This window comes from Mustela nigripes, chromosome 1 (assembly GCF_022355385.1).
Source record: "Mustela nigripes isolate SB6536 chromosome 1, MUSNIG.SB6536, whole genome shotgun sequence".
Taxonomy (NCBI): Eukaryota; Metazoa; Chordata; class Mammalia; order Carnivora; family Mustelidae; genus Mustela; species Mustela nigripes.
Window position 1 is genome coordinate 264,352,131 of NC_081557.1, and position 21,457 is coordinate 264,373,587.

General features: G+C 43.9%; 1 pseudogene; it reads left to right on the forward strand.

Moving 5' to 3' along the window:
• The first annotated feature begins 3,144 nt into the window (after positions 1 to 3,144).
• On the forward strand, positions 3,145 to 3,874 carry LOC132003066 (farnesyl pyrophosphate synthase-like; annotated as a pseudogene).
• Positions 3,875 to 21,457: the final 17,583 nt, after the last annotated feature.

The window sequence follows — 21,457 nt, forward strand, 5'->3', positions numbered from 1 at the left end:
TATGGAACTACAAAGACCCTAAACAGCCCAGCCTAAGCAATTTTGAGAAAAAACAAAGCTAAAGAGGCATCACACTTCCTGATTTTGAATGATATTCTAAGACTATAGGAAATGAGACAGTATATATTGACATGAAAATAGCATATAGATCAGTGAACAAAATAGCTCAGAAATCATGCATATATGACCAATTACATATGACAAAGGAGCAAGGAACATACAATGGAGCAGTCTCTTCAATAGAGGGCATTGGGAAAACTGGACAGCCACGTGCAAAAGAATGAAACTGGACCCCATTTTATATCATACAGAAAAATCAATTCAAAATGAATAAAAGATTTGAACTTATTAAGACCTGAAACCATAAAAATCCTCAAAGAAAACACAGGGGGTAGTCTCCTTGACATTAATCTTGGCAATGATTTTTTGGATTTGACACCAACAGCAAAAATAAACAATGGGACTGCATCAAACTAAAAATCTTCTCTACATTAGCAAAATTAAAAGAAAACCTATGGAATGAAAGAAAATGTATGCAAACCACATGTAAGACAATGGGTTAATATCCAAGATATATAAAGAATTCGTACAACTCGGTAGCCAACAAGACACTAACAATCAGAGTTTTAAAATGAGCAGAGAGGAACTGCATAGACATTCTCCCAAAGACATACAGATACCAACACAGGGGTGCCTGGCTGGCTCAGTCAGTAGAGCACATACCTCGTGATCTTAGAGCTATAGGTTTGGCTCCACATTGGGTGTAAAAGTTACTTAAACATAAAATCTTTATACAAGTAGCCAACCAGATATGTGAAAAGGAGCTCAACACCACTCATCATCAAGGAAGTACATATCAAAATGACAATAAGTTACTACGTCACACCTGTTAGAATAGTTATTATCAAAAAAGCACGAAATAACAAGTGTTGGTGAGGATGTGAAAAAGAGAACCCTTGTGCAGTTGTTGGTGGGAATGTAAATTGGTGCAAACTCTATGGAAAATAGTATGGAGCTTTCTCAAAAAGTTAAACACAGAACTACCATATGACACACCAGTTCCACTTCTGGGTATTTCTACGAAGTAAACAAAATCACTATCTCAAGAAGATATCAGCATTCCTGTGTGCTGCAACATTACGATAGCCAAGAGATGGGAACTACTGTCCATTAATAGATGAGTGGGTGAATGGGGTGGGCAAAATGGGTGAAGGTTTCTAGAAAATATGAACTTTCAGTTATAAGATAAATAAGTCCAGGTGCCTGGGTGGCTCAGTGGGTTAAGTCTCTGCCTTCAGCTCAGTTCATGATCTCAGGGTCCTGGGATCAAGTCCCACATCGGGCTCTCTGCTCAGCAGGGACCCTGCTTCCCTTTCTCTCTCTGCCTGCCTCTCTGACTACTTGTGATCTCTGTCTGTCAAACAAATAAATAAAAGATCTTTAAAAATAAGAAAAAAAATAAACAAGTCCTAGAGATGCAATGCAGTCTGAATATTGTTAACAATGCAGTATTATAACTACATTGTGTTGTATATTTGAAAGTTGCTAAGAGATCTCAAAAGTTCTCATCACAAGACAAAAAGATTACACCACCAAAACCCCAAATAATCCAATTAACAATGGACAGAAAACATGACCAGATAATTCTCCAAAGAAGACATCCAGCTGGCCAACAGACACATGAAAAGATGCTCAACATCACTCAGCATCAGGGAAATGCAAATCAAACCACACTGATATCACTCACACCTGTAAGAATGGTTAAAATAAGAAATAAAAGAAACAAGTATTGGTAAGAATGTGGAGAAAAAGGGTCACTCGTGCACTGTTGGTGGGAAAGCAAACTGGTACAGGCACCACGGTGGACAGTATGAAGGTCTCTCAAAAATTAAATACAGAACTACCATATAATCCAGTACTCACACTATTGGGTATTTATACAAAGAAGGGAAACACTAATCCAAAAAGATATATGTAGCCCTATGTTTCATGCAGCATTATTTATAAGAGCCACATTATGAAAGCAGCCCAGGTGTCCATGAATAGATGAATGAATAAAGAAAATGTGGTGTGTGTGTGTATGTGTGTCTGTACACACACACACACACACACACACAGATATATATATATATATCCATCAACATGGATAGACCTAAAACATATAATGGTAAGTGAAACAAGCCAGTCAGAGAAAGACAAATACTATACGATTTCACTCATATGAGGAATTTAAGAAACAAAACAAATAACAAAGGGGAAAAAAAGAGACAAACCAAAAAACATACTCTCAACTACAGAGACCAAATGGATGGTCACCAGAGGTAAGGTGGGTGAACTAGGGAAGGGGATTACCAGTACACTTACCATGATGAGCTCTGAGTAACACTGGAATTGGTGAATCACTGTATTGTACACCTGAAACGAATATCATACTGCATGTTAACTACACTGGAATTAAAATCTAGATGAATCCAGTGTTTTTTTAAATAACATTTCAACTGTATTTGAGTCAACAAAAGAATCAAATTTATGCATAAAATAGAAAATTCTGCATAATTTTAAATTGTTAATGCCAGAAGTCTCTAGTTGCAAGAAATAGTAGTACTCATTGCACGCTATGTGGTTAAAAAATGTACTTAAAATATTCTGACTTCTATTTAATTTTTTCGTCAATTATTCTATTTGGATGTCTACATAGGGTAAATGTATAGACCGTAAACACCATGTAAATTAAGAATTGTCTTACCATTTTTGATATGATAGTGTTTTTTAACATTATGTTCTACCCCCTATCATGCATGAATTAAGAATACTGTAGGGGTTTGTGGCAGATGTTAAGTGACTGTCCTACACACTACCTCCTTACAGTGTGCTGGCAATGTGGGTATCAATTTCTCATCACAGGACGGAATAAATCCTGATTAGCTACTATCATTAATGATCATTTCCTGATTTTTAGCAACTGGTTTAGAGGGGGTTATAGGACCCAGTTCTAGACAGATAAACAAAGGAGGTATTTGACAGATTTTTTTTCTGGAAATGGTTTCCTCAAAGATTCAAGAAACCATGTAGGGTGAAATGAAATCTTATCTTTTGTTGAACCTCTCCTTGTCTGGATGTAATGCCTAGTTGTGTCTTTCAAAAATGAATTATAACTTAAGCTCAGGTACTCACCTCATCACAGCCCTCTGGGCCAATGTGGATCTTGGCAGATTCATTGAAAAGAAGGACAATCTACTGTCAATTCCAAGACAGCCTTCTACTCGTTCTATCTTCCTATAGCTGCTGTCATGTATATGACAGGTAGTGACGAGGAGAAAAAAACACGCCAATGCTGGGCGCCTGGATGGCTCAGTGGGTTAAAACCTCTGCCGTTGGCTCAGGGCATGATCTCAGTGTCCTGGGATCAAACCCCCCACATCAGGCTCTCTGCTCAGTGGGGAGCCTGCTTTCCGCCCCCGCCTCTGCGTGCCTCTCTGCCGACTTGTGATCTCTTTCTCTGTCCAATAAATAAGTAAATAAAGTTTAAAAAAAAAAATGCCAATGCCAAGAAGATCCTGCTGGAGATGGGGGAGTTCTTTCAGATGCAGGAGGATTACCTTGATCTCTTTGGGGAGCCCAGTGGGACAGGCAAGATAGGCTCCTCCAGATCTGTCTGCAGTGCCAGGTCCTTCTGGAAAATTATGGGCAAAAGGACACTGAGATGGCCTGGGTGAAGGCACTACAGGATGAGCTGAACCCGCCAGCTGTGTTCACAAAGCACAAACAAGACAGCTACAGCCACCTCCTGAGCCTTATGCAGCAGCACGCCTCGCCCCTGCCCCTAGCCATCTTCCTGGGGCTAGCACAAAAGAGCCACAAGACAGAAAAGTGACCTGGAGACTGCAAGGGTGGGGAAGGGAAGTTCTCAATGAATTGTCTAACCTTCAAAAGAACCAAATATATATATGTATGTGTATATATATATATATATATATATATATATATACACTATGTGTATATATATACACTATGTGTATATATATATATATATATACGATATATACTATACTATATATATATACTATATATATATATATATACACATAGTGTGTATATACATATATATATAGTATATATATATATACCAGTTGACTTAGGTTGCTCTCTTTGTAATAACTGAAGATACAGATTTCCACTTTTATAGGAGTTATATAATTCAGATGTGGACTTTAAGTAAATCATTTGATGTCTTGATATAGACATCTGTTTAATTTTGATACCATTTAAACATTAGAAATCAACAAGAAACAAATAGGTATGCTTTCTTGAATTGCTCTATCACTAACCTAAGAAATTAACCTTGGAACCTGACATAATGTCAGTGTACCTCCCTTTTTAAAATGCATAACATAAATTTTTTGAGTTAATTTAATTTACATTATTGTTCATGGATCATTTCTACAATGTAGACTGACAACATTTGGTTTGAGACTAAGGGCCTACTTTTGTTTGCCTTCAAATGATTGGCCTAGTAGCCTATCTTATTTGAATTGTCTATCCCTTTACAATTGAGCTGAAAAGTTAATGCTTTCATGTATTAAAAATACTCACAGCTTCCATTAAAAATAAATGAATAAAATAAAGATACAAAAATTGAACTGAGGTTTGAGTTGTCCAGAAATGGAACTTGAAATTTTATTCCAACCACATTGTCTGTCAAAACAAAAATAGCTACTCTTTGGAGAAATATGTAACAGAAACAGCTTCCAGGATATACTATTCACATCATCCAAGTTAAAATCCAAAATTACTTGATGTAGGAACAAGCAGCAATTTGTGATCCAATCTCAAGAAAAAAGATAATCAGCAAAAAGCAACCCTGTGATGATCCACAGGCTAGAATTAGCACAAAAAGATTTCAACCAGCTACTATAACTCTGTGTGGTGAGATAAAGGAAAATGTTCATTACTGAAGTCTCATAGTAAACAAAGAGAAAGGAAATCTGAAGATAAATAAAAACTATAAAAAAGAAACAACTGAAATTATAAAACCAAATATATAATATCTGAAATGAAAAATACACCAATTTACAAGCAAAATAGAAGTGATGAAGGAAAGCATCAGTGAACTTGAGAAAATAGATCAACAGATATTATCCAATTTGAACAGGAAAAAAAATAAAGATTTTAATAAATCACAAAGCATTAAGACCTGTAATTGTAATCTTTAAACTATCGAGTTAAAAATGCAAAAAGCTAGGCACCTGGGTGGCTCAGTCAGGTAAGGATCCAACTCTTGGTTTCTGCTCAGGACATGATCTCTGGCTCCTGAGAAAGAACCCTGCATGGGGTTGGGCATGAAGCCTGCTTGGGATTCTCTCTCTCCCTCAGCCCTTTCCCACAAATGCTTTCTCTTAAAAAAAAAAAAAAAGTAAAAAACTATACTTACATAGCCAATTCATAAATAAAATCAGAATTTTAAAACATACTCAATCTAGAATAAGGCAGGAAAGAAAAAAAAACAGAAGCAAAGAGAGAACAATACTGTCGTCCTAGAATTCAAATTTATGAATAATTATATTTTAATCACCTAAACACTCCAATTTAAAAGTGGAAACTAAAAAAAAAAAAAATCATGAAAATCAAGATCCAAGTGTAAGTTTTCTGCAAGACACATTTAAATATATAAAGAAACCAACAGATTGAAAGTCAATACATGAGAGAAGATAAACCAAGCAAACACTAGTCATAAAACTGGAGGGGCTAATATTAATATCAGAGGAAATAGACTTTGAAATTAAAAGTATTATCACAGATAAAGGGTGACATAAGTGTGAATTCTTCAGAAAAGATATAACAATCATAAATACCTATGTGTTTATTAAAAGAACTTCAAAATACACAAAGCAAAAATGGACGAACTGAAGAGAGAATACAAATCCACAATTGTAACATCAGTAAAAACTAGACAAAAAAACTAGACAAAAAAAAATCTCAGTGGGAACGTAATTTGAACACTATCAATCACCTTGACCTAATGATATTTAAGAATATTACAGCCAACAATAGAGAATACCACTATTTTTGTTACGTGTAATATGCACACCAAGGTAAACTCTATGCATGGCCATAAAATAAATCTCAATAAAGAGGATTAAAGCTATAGAGATTATAGTCTTTGACCATGAAATTAAGCTAGAAATTAATATTGTAAGACACTTGGGAAAATGCCAAATACTTGGAAATTAAACAACACTTTTCTATAACCTATCTGGATCAAAATACAAATCATAAGTAAAATTAGAAAACATTTTAAACTGATAATGAAACATATCAAAAAATATGTGATTACTGAAAAAAGTGAATAGAAGGAAATTTATAGCTTTAAACACTTAAAAAAGAATGTTCCGAAATCAATACTTAGGTTTTCACTTTAAAAAGCTAAAGAGGGATACCTGGGTGGTTCAGGTGGTTAACTGTCTGCCTTCCGCTCAGGTCATGATCCCAGGGTCCTGGGATGCAGCCCCACACCGAGCTCCTTGCTCAGGAGCCTGCTTCTCCCTCTGCCTCCAACTGCCACTCACCCCGCTTGTGTTCTCTGACAAATAAATAAAATCTTTAAAAAATGAAAAGCCAAAGAATGAGCAATGTATACCAAAAGTAAGGAGAAGTCAGGAAGCAATAAGGGCAAAAGTGGAAATCAACAAAATAAAAAAGCAATTGAATAAGTTAACAAAATGAAAGGCAACAAAATTGATAAATCCCTAAGTAATCTAATCCAGAAAGAAGAGGGAATACAAATTTCCTATATCAGGAAGGATTTACAGATCGTATAAATATTAAAAGGATAGCAAGAGAGTATTATAAACTTTATGCCAAAAAATTGAATAATATAAGCAGAACAGACACTTCCTTGAAAAATACAATTAACCCAAACACCAACAATTAACATTGAACATTAGAATGTTCCCTTCTAAAACTGGGATCAAGGCAAGGATTTCCACTGTAAAGACTTCTATTTCAGATTCTACAGGAGGTCCTAACCTTTGCTATAAGACAGAAAGAAGAGATAAAAGGCACAAGTGTGCAAAGAAGTAAAAATGATCTCTAGTTGCATATGATAAAATTGTTTACAAAAAAAAAAATCCTAAGCAACCTACAACTGTTAGAATAATAAGTGAATCCAGGGCACCTGGGTGGCTCAGTGGGTTAAAGCCTCCACCTTTGGCTCAGGTCATGATCCAGGGTCCTGGGATCGAGCCCCACGTTGGGCTCTCTGCTCAGCAGGGAGCCTGCTTCCCTTCCTTTCTCTCTGCTTGCCTCTCTGCCTACTTGTAACTTCTGTCTGTCAAATAAATAAATAAATAAATAATCTTTAAAAAAAAGAATAGTAAGTGAATTTAATAGGGTTTCATGATGCATGGTAACAGACAAAAATAATAAGGTTCTTATATACAAGCAGCAAACAACTGAAAATTGAACTAGACCTAGAAGATAAGTTCTGGAGCTCTAATGGACAGTATAGTAATTAAAGACTGTAATACTGTATTATAAAAGAACTTGCTAAGAAACTAGATCTTAACGATTCCCACCACAAAATAACAAGTGACAATTATGTGATGTGATTAGAAGCATTAGCTGAGGCTACAATGGCAATCATATTGCAATATATAAATATATCAAATCAACATGTTGTACACCTTAAACTTATACGATGTTACATGTCAATTATATCTCAATTTTATTTTTTTTTTTTAAGATTTTATTTATTTACTTGACAGACGGAGATCACAAGTAGGCAGAGAGAGAGGAGAAAGCAGGCTCCCCACTGAGCAGAAAGCCGATGTGGGACTCAATCCCAGGACCCTGGGATAATGACCTGAGCTGAAGGCAGAGGCTTTAATCCACCAGCGCCCCATATATCTCAATTTTAAAAAGAAAATTAAACTAGAAACATAGCTTACAATTTATAATTATATAAAAAACCAAAATATTTAAGAATAAATTTAGCCAAATACATGCAAGAACTCTATCCTTACAACTAAAAAACATTGCTGAGAGAAGAATTCAGTTTAAATATATGGAAAGATGTTAATTCTCCCCAAATGAATCACAGATCCCTTGTAACCTGATCATAACCTAAGGAGACTTTTTTCATTTGACAAACTCTAATACAGAAATTCAAAGAACCCAGGGTAACTGAAGTATTTTGGAAAATAACAAATTTAGAATACTTTCATTATTTACTGACTTCAAGATTTACTACAAAACTAGATTAATCAAGAAAGTGAGGTCCTGGCTTAGGGATCAACAACAGATCTGCAGAACACAACAGGGGCACTAATATGCATTGGGGAAAAATAAATTCACCAAAACAGTTAAATAAGGGCAAGAGTTTTTCAACAAACAAGCTCACCATCATTCATCATCAAGGAAATGCCAAAAACACCATGAGTTATCACTCCGCACCCACAGGAACGGCTAAAATCACAAAGACTAAAAATTCTAGTTGTCCCTTCTCCCCTTTTCCCTCTCCAGGTTTAGGCAACAGAGGAGTGATACTCACTCCGCGCCCGCCCCCCCAGCATCAGCCTGAGCTGCCACATCTCCACAGGGCTGAGGCAGTGCTACAGTCTGGGGGCAGGGGAAGGGCACCATCAGTTGTCACCTGGGTTACCACCAGGACATCCGTCCATCACTCCTACTTGACAGCCCCTTCAGGCCCAGTGGCCTAATACTCTGAGCCCTGTTCAGGGCATTCCAGTCTTTTCTGAGGCAGCCTCCGTTCCCAGTTTACCTGGGACAGTCCCGCTTCATGCTTATTGCCCATTTTTATATATATAAATAATGAAAGGGAACGCTACTAACCATTACTCTATATATACTATATATATATATAATATAATATAAATATATATATACTATATATACTATAGTATATATAAATAGACTATATATACTATAGTATATATAAATATACTATATATACTATATATAATATAATATAAATATATATATATAATATAAATATATGTATATTATATTATATATATATATAGTCCTAGTTTGGTCAATAAATTAGGAGAGGGGGGCTATCTCCCCCTAAACCACACACAGCCATTTCTAATCTGAGCACTTACTACTTCCTAACACACGCCAGCAGGCCAGAAGAGCCCCCATTTCCAGACCTCTTCCTAATCTGAGGGGGAAGAGTCAGCACTCCACCTCTGCTCTTCTGAGAGGGACTGTTTGTTCCAGGTCATTTCCTTTTCCTAAGAGTCTGGACTTCTAGACATAAAAGCCAAAAAGAGTTGCAGCTCCTTCCAGTTCTCCAGTTTCCCTACCCTTGCCCTAGGCTGGGAGAAGGAAAAGAACAGAGAGACAAAAAACAGGCTTATATCAAATCCCTACCCCAGATTTAGAACCTAGTTATTTGTACATGTGCTTAACCTCCTCTTCTGACTGAAAGCTGTTTAAGAACAAAGATGATTTTTAAACCTATACTCCTTCCTCCCCCCTTTATCATATAAGAAAATAAGAAATAAGGCCTTGAAAATTTACAAGCATACAACAAAAAATTTTTTTAAATTTACCATGAAAACACATACACTCAGTACCTAGATTCTACCAACATTTCACTACTCTTTTTTTGAGCTATCAACTTTATTCACGCACCTATCTGGCACGGTAGTCTCTTTAAATGCCCGGAGATATAAGTGTTATCAGTCATTTACACCTTAGCGTGAATGAGTGTCTGTTCTTTTCCCAGCTGCAGATCTAGACAAGGGAAGAGAGTAGTTTGTATCTAAGAGATCTGATGTAGATGGGAAAATGTAGATAACTCAGTGGCAAAACTTTATTCCCTGTTCCTCAAAAAGTTAAATAGTTACCCTACAACCCAGAAACTTCACTACTACGTATCTCTCCAAAGGATACAAACATAGTGATTCAAAGGGGCACAGGCACCTCAATTTTTATAGCAACAATGTCCACAATAGCCAAACTACGGAGAGAGCCCTGAGGTCCATGGACAGACGAATGGATGAAGATGTGGTGTGCACATACAATGGACCATTACTCAGCCAGCAAAACAATGAAATCCCACCATTTGCAACAACGTGGACGGAACTAGAGGGCATTATGCTAAGTGAAATAAGTTAATCAGAGAAAGACCATTATACATGATTTCACTCATGTGGAATTTAAGAAACAGAACAGATGAACGTACGGAAAGGGAGAGAAATATTAAAAAGACGGAATCAGAGGCGGAGACAAACCATTAGAGACTCTGGGAAACAAGCTGAAGGTTGCTGGAGGGGAAATGGGTGGGGGGTGGCAGGACAGGCTGATGGGCGTCAGGGCCAGCCGGTGACACAGTGAGCACCGGCTGTTCCATGCGGCTCAGGAACCCCTGACCTCCACCTCTGAAACTAGTAATACTCTGCGTGTTCGTCAACTGATTTTAAAAGAACTTCATTCTGCTCACATGTGCAATGAATACGGCCTCAGCTGTTCACTCTCTCACGGTGCAATTCCGCTCAAAGCGACTAGAATTTGGTTTTCCCCTTGTTGCTCCCTCACTGTCTGTCCGAGCTCTGAGCGGCGGGGCCTGTGCCTCGGATCCCGTGGGGCCATCGGCTCGGCCCGTGACGACCCGCCTGGGCGCAAAGCACGAGCCCAACTGTGGAAAGAACCAAGATGCCCTTCAACGGACGGATGGATAAGGCAGATGTGGTCCATACACACTATGGAGTATGATGCCTCCATCAGAAAGGACGAATACCCAACTTTTGTAGCAACATGGACGGGACTGGAAGAGATGATGCTGAGTGAAATAAGTCAAGCAGAGAGAGTCAATTATCATATGGTTTCACTTACTTGTGGAGCATAACAAATAGCATGGAGGACATGGGGAGATGGAGAGGAGAAGGGACTTGGGGGAAATTGGAAGGGGAGGTGAGCCATGAGAGACTATGGACTCTGAAAAACAGTCTGAGGGGTTTGAAGGGGCGGGGGTGGGAGGCTGGGGACCCCGGTGGTGGGTATTATCCAGGGCTCGGATTGCATGGAGCACCGGGGGTGGTGCAGAAACAGTGAACACTGTTACGCTGAAAATAAATTTTATATAAGAAAAGAAAGTCTGCCCGGAGCCGCGCACGGGGTGGAAAACCAACCCACCAACCCCCCCACACGCCGGCCCCGCAGCCCCAAGAAGTCCTCCCCGTCCTGTCCTCACTCTCCAAGCTCCGAATCCAACGCTCCGCAGTCTCCGAAGCTCCCCGCGCTCCCAACCGAGTCAGTTTTCCGTTTCGGAGCAACTCGGCGGCAGGACGGACGGACACGCTCGTCCGGAGGCCCGACGGCCGCGCCCCGACGCAGGCGCAGGTCACCCACGCCGGCCCGCGCGCTGCCCCGTCTCCGCCGCCTCTGCGCGCCCGGCTGTGGAGCGAAGCACGCGCACGCGCACGCGCACACGCCTGCGCACACTCGCACGAACCACGCACGCACGCACGTACCGCGCGCCCACAAGCCCCGCGCATGCGCTCTCGTGAATTCGCCACGAGCGGCTCCGGCCGGCGCGACGGAGCCGCGGACGCGACACGCGCTTGGGGTTCCCGCCCGCCGGCAGGAGCGTCCCCAGTGACGAGCGCTAGACGGTCGCAACGACGTCGGCCGAACGCACCCGCGCCGGGCCCGGGCTCCGCACCCACCGTCCTGTCACGCCCCACCCCAGGCCGGCGGGGTCCCCCCGAGCACAGACGGCAGCGGGGGGCGGGGCGGCGAGTTCCTGACCTTCGGGCCTCGCGGCCGTCGCAGGCCCCGACGACTGTCCTTGGGGTCGCGGAGGGGCCGTGCCGGGAGGGACACGCGCAGCCGGCGGCCGGCTCCACGCGCCTGGTCAGGGCCGGGCCGCGCCGTCCACCCCGCGGCCCCGGTCTCCCCGCAGGAGCCCGCCGCAGCCCTGCGTGGACTCTCTTCCTCCTCTCGCCTCTGCCCCGCTCTCCGGACCCCCGACGGGGGAGGCCGCTGGCGAAGCCTCAGGCCTGGCTCGGCCCGTCGGGGCGTGTCCGGTGCGGGTCCGTCTCTCCGTCCCGGGGCGCCTCCCCCCCGCGCCCCCGACACCCCAGGGCGGACGGAGAGTCCCGCACTCAGCAGCTCCCGCCGGCCGGCGCAGCTGCAGGGGCAGACGCTGCTGTGGGGTGGGGTCGCGTGTGCGGGGCAAACCCGCACCGCGCCCCGGGGGCGTGTCCCAGCCCCGCCGCGCGCGCCGTCCGCACCCCTGCCCCGCGGGCGCGACAGCCCCGGGGCCGCGCGACAGAGGGCAGCGCGGGGACCTGCGGGGCGGATTCGGCCCCCGGCCCCGGCGTCGCGGCGACGGAGACCTCGTGCCCTCGTGCCCTCCGCTCCCCCGGGCCGCCGCGTGAAGGGAAGGCCGCTCCGCCGCGCCTGAGCCTAGCTCGCCTCGGGCTCGAAGCTGGAAGACGCCTCTCGGTTGTGAAGCTCGGTGGTGGGGTGGTGGGGTGTTACATATTTATATGATTTTTATTTATTTATTTGACCGAGCGAGCGAGCACAAAGCAGGGAGAGTGGCGGGCAGAGGGAGAAGCAGGCTCCCTGCAGAGCAGGGGGACCCTGATGTGGGACTCTGTCCAGGATCCCGGGACCCCAGGATCATGACCTGAGCTGAGAGCAGTCACCTAACCAGCTGAGCCGCCCAGCCGCCCAGAAACTATTTTTTAAAAGACGACATGTCAAAAACAGTTCCAAAAAATGTTTAATTGTGGTCTATTTTAAAGGTCTTTTAGGACATGCATGTGGTGTGTGACTGCGTGTGTAAGGTCGCGGCGAGAGGACGCCCTCGATGTACACGAAGCCGAACCAAACGGCCCCGGGGCTCCTCTGCCTGCCCTGATGTTGGCTTCGTGCCTTCAAACACTCAGGCATGGGAGGGGGAGTGGCCTCCGATTGGAGGACGGGGGTGCGGGGGCTGGGAATGCAGCCTGTGCGGGAGGGGGTGAGGCCTAGAGAAGACTCCCTGAGAAGCCGGTTCGCACTGGGTGCGAATTTGGATACTTCACCTTCCTCACGCCTCATCGCCCATCTGGAAGCCGAAGCTGCTGGAAGAGGCTGTAGCGAGAGTGTTTGTGAAGAAGGTGCCGCGGACGCGGGAGGCAGGAACGCATTACTAAATGCGCCCCAAAGATGTTTCCTCCTTCCCCCCTTCCTGAGTTGGAATCGAAATGCTTTCACAGCCCGCTGGCAAGCAGCATCATTCATCCCAAACAGGTCGTTTTACCTGTGTTTGCGCTTTACTAGACTCACGGAGTCCCACGCCACATCCACACTTCCCCGTGGCTTGTCTTTCTGCATAAACACGGATGCAGCTTGTCACATAAAGGCGTCAGACTGCAAAAGCCTAACATGTGTTGTTGACTCATTGCAGAGAGCCCCGCACAGCTTAAAGCCAATCAAATTAACTGGGCGGTACAAGTCAAAAACAGTTTTGAAATGTCACTAATAATTATATCTAACAAAAATCAGTATTTTTAGATTTCTGGGCTCTGTACTTACGAATTATTGTCATTGCTGTGCTCCCCACACTTGGTACTAGGAAAGAGAAAAAGCGTCCTCGCTCAGTCTGTCCACACCCTCTCCTCCACGCACTGCGCGGTGACTCACCGCAGAGGCAACCGTCGTGGGTGCGTATGGTTTAGGTCCCTAACCTTCAGCTGTGCGAACTGCTTCTGGGGCAGCACATTTGCCTGTCATTTAACCTTCCTGGATGAAGGAGCTCATTAACCAGCCGCCCCAGAGGCCTGTCTACTGGCTACTCTCCCAGACCCTAGCTGTCTTTCTCCATCCTACCGCCTGTCACTGCCATGGTCGACGAGCCTTCCGAGCCTGGCCTCACAAGAACTCACACCCCTTTCATTGTGCAGCCTTCCGCCTCCTGAGCAGAACTTGGGGCCCTTGGAAGCAGTCATCCCAAGCATCCAGCTGAACCTGCACTTTTCACAAAAGCCACCCTTTCTCCAGGACACCACCTACCCCCACACCCCCACACCCCGGGTTCCTAGGGAGGGAGGGTGGACCTAGTCAGCAATTCTGATTCCTTGTTTTGGCAAGGAGCTGCTTCCCCATCTCTGGTCAGTGCATGCTTGGTAGGAAACCCTGAATTTTTTTCATAGCTCCCCTTTACTGTGAAGCTGGACAGCCAGATGAGGGGACAGCCCTCTCTGGGACAGCACTCACTGTGGAGTGTGGGGAGAGATGGGTGCCTCCGGGGTTTCGCTTTCCGTTAGGACAGGAATTCCTTATCCATATGTCTGTTCTGTGGTGAGCATCCCTCCGTCATGAATTCTCTAGGGCAGGCATCCTGGGATTTGCTTTCAACATTTTGCAGATTTAGTTACTAGGATTCTGACTTTTTGTGCCTTGGTTTCTCCTTTCTAAGGTGAAGACATTTGGATTAAATAAAAGCTAAGTTCAGATTTCCTTTTGTGGGCCCCAAGAGCACAGGGCACCTCCCCTCTCTCACACGTCCAGTCTTCAGTACGTCTGCCCCATCTCCTGTTTTTCCCTCCTGCTGCCTCTCCAACCAAATACCCCCTGCCACCAATGATTTCTTCATCTTTTTTCCTCTTTGGCCACTCTTGGACCCAGTTGTAACCTTGGCACTATGTCCACCTGCTACAGACAGGAGCCATTCGTGGAGAAAACCTGGGGCAACATTGAAGACCTCAACTTTTTCTGAGTCCTCACCTCCACTAGTGTTTCAGTGACCAAGAACAGCCCAGACCACTTCTCGTTTGCTGAGGCTTCCAGAATACTTATTGACTGACTTACTGACTGACTGACTGACTGACTTATTTTTAAGGAGGTTTCACACCCAGGGTGGAGCCCAACACAGGGCTTGAACTCATGACCCTGAGATCAAGACCTGAGCTGAGATTAAGAATCAAATGCTCAATCAACCCAGCCACCCAGGCACCCCCAGAATACTTTTTCTAAAAAATTGATAAATGTCAATAAAGTCACAAAAATCATGGAATATTCTAAATGTTTACCTTAAACAAATTGATCCCTGAGATACACTCACAAAACAGGGACTGTTTCTCAAAGATACCATCTAAAGTCTAAATACAGGTACATCATGAGTTTGGGGGCTCCAGTCAAAACCTTTATCTATTTTTCATCAAAGAAACTTCTGGTGCAATTCTTCTTATCTAGCTTTCAACCAGCTACTGGTAAGTTTGAGTAGCAAAGGCCATGTGTTTGATTCTCCTCTGCCCCTGAGCTGTCAGCCCCGCCCCGGCCCTGGGGCAGTCCGAACCCCCTACTCCCATCTCCCTAGTAACACCGGGAGTGGAAGACTGTGGATTCCTGCCCCTAGGTGTTCGCTGATGACCAGATGGTGGCTGTTAATGTCATGTTTTCTAAAGCATGACTGGTTTTGCCACAGCGCACACAGAGTATTTTTAAATTAAGCTAACTGTCTTTTTTAGCTCTCTTTTTGAATTAATAAAAGTGTTTCAGAATTGGCGTCATTTGAAAGAACAGCAGAATGTTGGTAACTAGTGGAGCTGGGCAAAAGGTCGTCAGGTGATCAGTGCTGGTTTTTCCACTTTTGCATAGATTTCACTTTTCTGTAATAAAATAGCATAAGAACAAGTAAATATTCTTGATTCTATGCTTGCTCTAAATACTAACATTTAGAATAAAATATTCTGAATTTCCCTTTATAAGTCGAGAAAACCACCTCTTACCTCTTCCCATTTTTGCTTTTTTTAAAAAAATTTTATTTATTTGACAGAGATTGCAAGTAGGCAGAGAGGCAGGCAGAGAGAGAGGGGGAAGCAGGCTCCCCGCTGAGCAGAAAGCCCGATGTGGGGCTTGATCCCAGGACCCTGGGATCATGACCTGAGCTGAAGGCAGAGACTTAACCCACTGAGCCACCCAGGCACCCCCCATTTTCTGCTTTTTAATAATTGTCTTGCTTTGTGGCTGTGCGTGGATTCTTTTTTAGTATAATGTGAGATATATAACCTAGTTTATTACTAAATTATGACTTTACATTAGAAATATTGCTTTAAAGCATGTGACTTTATTGAAAAACATTTATTGAGACTTACTGAGGTACAAACTTCCAGTTATATAATAAGTGAATCATCGGAATGTAAATGTACAGCATGATCACTACTGTTAATAAAACTGTGTTGCATATTTGAGGGGCGCCTGCATGGCCCAGTTGGTTAAGCATCTGCCCTCAGCTCAGGTCATGACCCCATGGTTCTGGGATCGAGCCCCACATTGGGCATCTCCCCCTGCTTATATGCTCACAACTCCCTCTCGCTCTCTCTCTCTCTGTGTGTCAAATAAATAAGTAATTAATTAATTGAAAAAAAAATACTGTGTTGTATATTTGAAAGTTGCTAAGAGATATGAACTTGGAAGTCCTTAAAAGAAAAAAATTTTGTAACTTACAGCCATGGGTGTTAACTAGACTTACTGTGATCATTTTGCAATACATACAATATTGAATCATTATGTCATTCACCTGAAACTAATGTTATATGTCAATTATACTTAAAAAAGAAGACACGACAAGAAGACTTACTAAATGCCCCACGGAGGACACAGCAAATGATGTGTGAGAAGAGGAAAGTAAACAGACTTGCTGGTATGTGTGGTGTAGAGCTATCTGTGAAGTCCCAGGGAAAGCTCCAAAGAAGCAGCATCCGGTCTGTCAAAGGGCAACAGGAAAGGTTTTTAAACCAGAGCGTGAAGGATACAAGGAGTTTTGCCAGACTGGGCAAGTGGGAAGAAGCGGAAGTGGAGTTATTCCAAGAAGGAATCGTGGTAGTTCAAGGTAAGGGGCCAGCCCATTCCAAGTATGGCAAACACCTCTGTGTAAATCCGCAGTGTGTGCGTGGGGGGACAGGGGCCGTGGAGAGGCCCAGCCAAGATGAACTTGGATGGGGGCAAAGACCAAATTATGAGGAACCTCGGAAACCATGCGAAGAAGTCCAAGCTTCAGTAAGTCTAGGGTATGGCTCGGGCTCTGCATTTGACGGGTACCTTGCATAATGTTGATGCAGGTGGTCCAGAGATCTCAGTGGGAGAAATGCTACTCAGGGGATGCCCGACATGTGCTTCAGGCTAACAGACCTGAGTTCTGGTTCTGTCCTTGTGCTGGCTGCGTGATTTGTGGCAGGCTACCTATGTCCAAATCTCAATTTTCACACCTATAAAATGGGAATAATAAAGATACTTGCTTCCTAAGGTTATTTTGAGGATTAAATGAGCTACTTAGCACAGTGCCTGGAACGTTAGAAGGGTTCAAAATATATTTGTTGCTATTGTTATTTTGCTTTAAAAGTTAACTCTGGCAACCCTGTGGTAGGCAAATGGAATTTGGAGAAATTGACAGAAAATGTACATTTATAAAATGTCAGGCATCATATTAGATGTGAAGTACCAAAGACACATAAAGCTTGAAACTAACCCTCACACACAAAGAGTTGTTAGGGTCACTAAGTGTGGTTGTGCAGATTGTGCACTGCACCACAAGCCTACATCTAAAAAAGTACCATTCACGTAGAGATCATAGATTTGCATATTTATTACAATAATTTTTTGGAGATGACAGTCAAGTGTCTTATTTTAATAAAATGAGTATGATACAACAGTTTTTCAACAGATGAAAATAAAGTATTTGAGGAAGGAAGTGGCAGATTGTTATATTAATAGTTCCAAGAAGTCACATTTTCTGGTATCCACACCCTTGTGTAGTCCACTGCCATTCACTCTGAGCTTGGCTTTAGCCATTGGGACATCAGCAAATATGACACAAGCAGAGCTTGCAGAATTCCCAGTGAAAACCAGCATCTCTGTGACTTTCTAGAACTTTTGTTCATCATCAAAAGATGGCAGCTGCAAGGGCACCTGGGGGGCTCCGTCAGTTAAGCATCTGCCTTCAGCTCAGGTCTTGATCTCAAAGTCCTGGGATTGAGTCCTGCATCAAGCTCCCTGCTCCGCGGGAGTCTGCTTCTCCCTCTGCCCCTTCCCCCGCTTGTGCATGCTCACGCTCTCTCTCTCAAAAATAAATGTAAAAATCGTATTTAAAAAACAAAAAACAAAAAAAGATGGCAGCTGCTGACCCAGAACAGTTACAGGCACCACGTCTTCGTTCAGGGACGGAAGGAAAGAAGAGATGGAGGCAATGCCAACCAGAGCGTCGTCTCGGAAAAGTTAAAATTTTTTCAGCAACATTTGAACAGACTTCCACTTACATTTTGACCAGATATGTGTCGCATGGCCGCTCTAGCTGCAAGGGAGTCTAGAAAGTGTGATATTTACTTTCATCTGTCTCGGTAGAAAACACGACAGGTGAACAGGAGTTTGGGAAAGGTTGCTAGGTTGGCTGAAGAGCGGTATCTGCCTCCGAACTTTCGTGTGTGTGTGTGTGTGTGTGTGTGTGTGTGTGTGTGTGTGTGTTTTAAGATTTTATTTATCTGACACAGAGAGACAGAGGGAGCAGCAGGCTGAGGGAGAGGGAGAAGCAGGCTTCCCAGTGAGCAGGGAGCCCGATGCGGGGCTCCATCCCAGGACCCTGAGCATGACCTGAGCGGAAGGCAGAGGCTTTAACCCACTGAGCCACCAGGTGCCCCTGGCACAGAACTTTTAATCATGGATCCCACACACAGCCATTCTCCTATGAGTACCACAAGGCCATACAACATGGAGACATAAGACACTAACCATTTTTTCAAGTAAGATACATGAAAACCTCTTAAACCTTGTTAAAGATCTTTGAGACCGGATTGAATTCATTTCTTCATTTCTATCAAACATTCATAATAATGCCTCTATAGAGAAATCAGAAAGTAAATCAACAGAGCTCCTGGTTAGGGGCAAAAAAAAAGTCTAGGGACCCCATAGGTAGCTCAGTGGGTTAAGCCTCTGCCTTTGGCTCAGGTGGTGATCTCTGGGGTCCTGGAATCGAGTCCCGAGTTGGGCTCTCTGCTCAGCGGGGAGCCTGCTTCCTTTTCACTCTCTGCCTGCCTCTCTGCCTACTTGTGATCTCTGTCTGTCAAATAAATAAATAAAATCTTTTTAAAAATACATAAAAAGGAGTCTAAATTATCCAACACCAACTCTTAAGTCAGTGACTATCAAAGCTTATGAACTGAGACTCATTAGTAAGAATTTTATTTTACATCATAATCCAGGACACACAGGCACACATATGTATTTCGTAAAAATAATACCCATCCTTATTTTATGGCATATTCTGATATTTCTATTATATTTAAATTCTCCTTTTAAAAAACTGGTTATGACCCACTAAACTCATTGCATTACCCACTGATTGGCCATGACTTGTAATTTGAAAAGCAGTATCGTAAGCTGAGGCCAACATTTTTCTAGCCAAAGGGAGTAGCAGATGCAAAGGTCTTGAGTTTGAAGCTCTCAGGACCCAAGAAGGCCAGCAAGGGTCAGCTCCTGGGGTGGGGTAGGGGAGGGAACACATCAGCAGGGTCCGCCGTCATGAGGTCTGCAGGCCATGGCAGGAAGCTTGGGATTTATTTTTATTCTAATGGGAGCTCTCCCGATGGGTCTGTTTTCTAAAGTAGTTTCTCCTGACCTCATGTGCAGTCCAAGGATGATTCCAGAATGACCTAATTTTCTCTGAATTTAATACAAGTCTGGAATGACTTTCAGACCTTCCTTTGAGGATACCCTTAGTCTCCCCACATCCATTCAGTTAAATTCATTTCCTGGTTCCTTCCTTACACATGGGCTCCTGGGCTCCCCTGAGCGCCTCTGGGGCTCGCGTTTACGGAAATTCTGAGGCTTTGAAATTGTCCTCCCGTGCAGTTCCGAACCTTTATTGTCCCTTGGCACTAAATATCCACATGGTTGCTGGCCACAGAGAGTCCCGCACACCCAGAGATTGTTGGTTTTTTTCTGATTTGCGATGCTGGCGTTTGGAAGGACCCCTCTAAGCCTTGGCAGTGAGCTCCTGGCAGCGCGAAGCCTGTCTTCTCTCCCAGCGGGGTCTCTGCGGGGGCCCGTCTGTCGTGCCTGTGGTGAGGGGCTGTCACAACAGCTCACGCAGACTGTAAAGGAAGCTGGGAGGGGGCGGCGGGGGGCGGGGGGGGGGGGCGGGGGTGCGTCACCGGAGGCCAGCAGATTTCCCAGGGCCTGGGCCTCCTTCCCAGCCCGTCCCCAGGAGATGAGTTCCAGCTGCTTTCCTTAATCTTCCCCCTCTCCCGGCCCCTTTCCGGCGGGGCCCCCAGGCCCTCCCTCCTCCGGCGGGCCCCAAGCCGTGTGCACAGATCCAGGGCGGAAAACATCACTGTCAGAAGGGAGGAGCTGGGGGACGGGGAGGCTGAAAGCAGAGGCGGGAGCATCTGTCCGTCTGTCCGCTCTTATCTAGGGAAGGACCAGGAGGTGCAGCAGAGTCAACTGTGCTTGTCTTTGGCCAGTTAACCCCTTACCTCCCACGGCCCCCACCTCCGCACCCGGCACTCAGGACTTGCCCCAAGCTTGTGGAGAGCATCTGAAGAAATCAAAGATTTCTTTGATTTACTTGTGGTTTCCAAAATAGACACTTGCAAGGCCTGAGGGTAAAGATGCTTTCGGGAAAGGGACGGAGGAGGGAGAGGGGAAGAGGGAAGGAAGAAGCTGCTTTGAAAAGCCGAGAGCGAGTCAGTTGCAGAGGCCCCAGGGCAGAGGCTCCAGATCCACATCAAAGGTGGTTTATAACCCTGTCTCTGCCACTTCGTCAGCGCGGGAATTAACGCTGGATCTTTCAACCTCTCTGAGCCTCTATGTCCTCACCTGTAAAATGGGCATATTGGTACTCAGCCTTCAGCTTTTTAAAAAAGATTTTATTTATTTATGTATGTATTTATTTTTATTTATATATTTATATTATTTGTTTGTTTTTAAGATTTTAAGATTTGTTTTGAAGATTAAGGATTTTATTTATTTATTTGGCAGAGAGAGACACAGTGGGAGAGGGAACACAAGCAGGGGGAGTGGGAGTGGGAGAAGCAGGCTTCCCCGCTGAGCAGGAAGCCAGACACCTGGCTCCATCCCAAGACCCTGGGATCATGACCTGAGCCAAAGGCAGCCCCTGAGAGACTGAGCCACCCAGGCGCCTCAAGGCTGAGAATTAAATGGGATTCTTAACATAATTATTATCTGCTCTAGTAAGTGTTTGATAAATGGAGTTTTATTATAATTAATATTATTCATGTAAAAGAGCATTGGAATCAGAGCTGGCAGTTTCCTTTGAAAAAAAGAAAAATAGGAGAGTAGTGGCTGAGGAGCCCCAGAAACACAAGCTACAAGTTCAATACTATATGTGTTCTTTAAAAATCGGATCTGGTCCTTTCCTGCAGGCTCTCGTGTCTTCTTATCAGCCACACTCTTCACACGTGTGTGAAGTACAAAAGATGAGTAG